We start from the raw sequence: 4,578 nt of genomic DNA on the forward strand, positions 1-4,578 counted from the left end.
GCCTGGGTGACAGAGTGAGACTCTATCTCAAAAACAAAACAAAACAAACAAAAAATCTATAAATAAAGGAATTCAGATATATACTGGTGGAGAACTATAAGGTTCTCATCTGTCTTTGGGGTGGAGAAATTGGTCTGAATGCCTCTTAATGAGACATAGGTCGCTCTCAGTTCAAACCAGGGCCTAGAGCGTTAGGAAGATCCAAGGCTCCTTCAGGCTCAGCCCCACGAAGTGACCATAGCTTTCTATTAACGACTGGTAGCCATCAACTGTCTCAGGATTCTGGGATTTTGGCTGTCAGAAAAATTAGAGGGGGATGTTCCGCTCAAGATCAACTATCTAATAATCTTTAAGAATTTAGAGGTTAATAATAATAAGCTATGTGACACTTCTTTCATCTTAGCATCTAATAGCTGTTTACCACTACTAATTAGTATATAACTCCTTGGCTGATGGTGAGGGTGGTTGATCTGCACTTTTATGAGATGAAACATCTGAGAGTTGACTTGAATGGAGCCTGTACCTCTTGAGGTACTTCTGATCAGTGGTTTCCTACGTGAAAACCATTTTCTTTCCCCTAAGATTGAAATGGGACACTGAGCGACCCAAAGCAAGTGGATTGCAGAAGGGGAATATTCTGCATGTACTAGCACGTACACATTATACATGTGTGTACATGTAATGCAGAATGCAGGCACTAATTTTTAAAGACATTTTTTCATGTTCCTTTCACTCCTTTTAGCCAGTTGTTTAAGAAAATTATGTTTTTCTAGCCAGGAGTGGTGGCGCATGCTTGTAATCCCAGCTACTCGGGTGGTTGAGGCAGGAGAACCGCTTGAACCCAGGAGGTAGAGGTTGGTTGCAGTGAGCCGAGATCGCGCCACTGTACTCCAGCCTGGGCAACAAGAGCAAAACTCCGTCTCAAAAAAAAAAAGAAAAAAAAAAGAAAATTATGTTTTTTTTCTTTTGACAAGAAAAGACAAGCTCTGAGTAATGAGAATATACACACTGTGGAAAATGGCATGCTTAGCCATAGACTGCTAATTAAAAGTAAAATGCAAAAATGAATATGCTACTCCTTGAGTTAGGTTTGTTGTTTTTTTGGAGATGAAGTTTCGCTCTTGTTGCCCAGGAGTGCAATGACGTGATCTTGGCTCACTGCAACCGCCGTCTCCCAGGTTCAAGCGATTCTCCTGCCTCAGCCTCCCAAGTAGCTGGGATTACAGGTATGCACCACCATGCCTGGCTAATTTTATATTTTTAGTAAAGAAGGGGTTTCTCCGTGTTGGTGGGGCTGGTCTTGAACTCCCAACCTCAGGCGATCCACCTGCCTCCCAAAGTGCTGGGATTACAGGTATGAGCCACTGTACCCCACCTTGAGTTAAGTTTTGATCAGTGTCCACTGTAATGTTTTGTTGACAGTTACTGTGAATGACCGACTTGTAAAAGGGGAAAATCCAAACTTCTAACCACACTGAGGTCATCATGGATTTATACCATGCATGAGGCCATAATGATTATAGTAACTAAACTATTGAGTCTTTTACATCTATTTACATCCTTTACATCTATTTACTCATCTCATTCTCCACAATCACCACATAAGGTGTAGATACTTTATTTATCACCATTTTTCAGATGAGTAAAGAAGGCACTCCTTTACTCACCACAAGGGAGAGGTAACAGAACTTGCCTAAGGGCATGCAGCTTGCCAGCAGAAAAGCCAGGTTATGTGATTTCATTGCAGGCTCTTATAACTATTGAGCTATACTGCTTGTTAGTAGAAAGCCAGATGATGCTATGGGATTAGCCCAGAGATTTACAAAAGAGGAGACCTGGGCGCATTTGAAGGCAGAATGGCTTGAACGGCCCTGAATACAAGATAGGAAGAGGATGTTGAAGAAAGGTGGTGTCCCCTAAGACCACTCGGAATTAGGATAGGTTATAGGTTGTAGTGCTCTGGTAAAGGGAAGCTTTAGCAGAGGTAGAACAATCCTTATTATTCTGAGGTTGCAGTGAAGTATAAGTATAGAGAGCTGCTGTGAAGAGAAGACACAGAAGTGAAAGTAACTTGTACCTGATGACTTGAGCTTCTGGGCAGTGTGCTGGAGCTGGCTCGTACCAGCTCAAGAGAGCCCTTGTTAGACATCAAGGAATTTTGCAAGTAGGTTGGTAGCTTGAAATTAGCCGAAGTGGGAATATTTCAACTCTGGAAATTAGCAAATACTACAAATCAGGGCCTCCTCACCAGCACTCAGAACTGGTTTACCAGAACACCTTACACTCCCTTTTTTCTCTTTTCCGCTTCACTAACAGTAAAAAGCCTGCTGAAGTGCCAGTTGAATTCAAACCTTGAGTGAGTGCCGATTATGGGAAAGGCACTGTGCCAGATCCCAGGGTAAGAAAGACCAACCCCTCAAGTGAATAATACTGTGATGGAGAGTGAAGAGCATGCAGGTGTAAATCCTGGACTAGCTGTCGGCTCTTGAGACAGTCACTTAACCTTGGGTTACTCATCTGTAAAAGGAGATAATAATACATATTCCAAAGGGTTATTGAGATGACTAATGAGAACATGTAAAGCTCCTGGCACAGAGGTGTTCAATAGGTGATGGTTCTAAGAGTGGCTGACATGTAAACAGATGTCTTTCATATAGCTTGATGTAAGAAATAAAGACAGGAGCAGGGCATAGTGGCTCATGCCTGTAATCCCAGCACTTTGGGAGACTGAGGTGAGAGGATTGTTTAAGTCCAGGAGTTCGATACCAGCCTAGACAACAAAGTGAGACCCTGTCTCTACAAAAAAATTTTTAAATTAGGCATAGGCCGGGCGCGGTGGCTCATAACTGTAATCCCAGCACTTTGGGAGGCTGAGGTGGGTGGATCACAAGGTCAGGAGATCAAGACCATCCTGGCTAATAGGGTGAAACCCCATCTCTACTAAAAATACAAAAAAAAAAAAAAAATTAGCTGGATATGTTGGCGGGCGCCTGTAGTCCCAGCCCCGCTGCTTGGGAGGCTGAGGCAGGAGAATGGCATGAACCTGGGAGGTGGAGCTTGCAGTGAGCTGAGATCATGCCACTGCACTCCAGCCTGGGCAACAGAGCAAGACTCTATCTCAAAAGAAAGAAGAAAAAAAAATTAGGCGTGGTAGTGTATGCCTCTGGCCAGCTACTTGGGAAGCTGAGGCGTGAGGATCATTTGAGCCCACGAGTTTGAGGCTGTGGTGAGCTATGATTGCGCCACTGCACTCTAGCCTGGATGACACAGCAAGATTCTGTCTCCAAAAAACAAGCAAATAAAATAATAAAGACAGAATGACTACAGGTCATATAGTCCCCTGAGTAGATTCCAGAGTTTTCAGGGTGGATGTTTCATGGATGATTTTTTTCCTTGGTTGTTATCAGAAAGTTACCGGGGGGTTTTTGTCCCTACAAATCAAGTTTACCAGATTTACTTGTTGCTTTTACCTCTTTTTAGCCTGTTCCTCACTATATATTATTTATTCGTAAGACAAACATGGATTTGGAGATAGGCACACTTGGATTTATATCCCAGCTCCAACACTTACCTGCTTTGTGACATTTGGCAAGATTCTTTACTTCCTAGAATCTCAGTTTCTAATTTTATACATAAGTGTAATAACTGAATCCAACCTTTTGGTTTCATCTCCCTTTATGCTTCTGCATCCCTATGCAAAAGACACTATGTCTTTTGTATATACTGCTCCATCTGCCTAGAAAATTTCTGCTCTAGAGGTAGAACAGCACTGCATTAAGAACCAAGGCCTACATATCAATCTCAGCTTTGACATCAAATCTAGGTGACCATGAGCATGATAATTATCCTCTTTATGCCTCAGTTTTTAAAATTTGTAAAATGGGGGAAATAATAATATCTCCCTCATTGGGTTGTTGTAATGGTTAAATTAAGCCTGTAAGAGCGAGATTTATGTCAGGCATATAGGGGGCACTGAAAAATTCTTAGGCATTACTCCCATTCTCATTACTGCTGCCCTCATTGTTCCTCAAGCTGTGGTTCAAAAATCACTTGCTTTATGAAGCCTTCCCCATTTTTTCCATCCCATTATTTACTTTTCTTCTCTGTACCCATTGAAGTTTATGAACCACCACATTTGGAGCACCTAGTATGTCCCAGGAACTCTCCCAGGCATAGTACAGATGTTGTTTTATTCAGACTATCCAGTATGTTCTCACTTATTATTCCAGCTTCCTTCTAGGATACATCAAATTCTTTTTTTTTTTCCAGATGGAATCTTGCTCTGCTGCCCAGGATGGAGTTCAGTGGCACAATCTTGGCTCACTGCAACCTCCGCCTCCCGGGTTCAAGTGATTCTCTTGCCTCAGCCTCCTGAGTAGCTGGGATTACAGGTGCCCACCACTCATGCTTGGCTAATTTTTTGTATGTTAGTAGAGATGGGTTTCACTATGTTGGCCAGGCTGGTCTCAAACTCCTGACCTAAAGTGATCCACCTGCCGAGGCCTCCCAAAGTGTTGGGATTATAGGTGTGAGCCACCATGCCCGGCTGATAGATCAATTTTTTTTTTTTTTTTTTTT

This window comes from Piliocolobus tephrosceles, chromosome 10 (genome assembly GCF_002776525.5).
Source record: "Piliocolobus tephrosceles isolate RC106 chromosome 10, ASM277652v3, whole genome shotgun sequence".
Lineage (NCBI taxonomy): Eukaryota > Metazoa > Chordata > Mammalia > Primates > Cercopithecidae > Piliocolobus > Piliocolobus tephrosceles.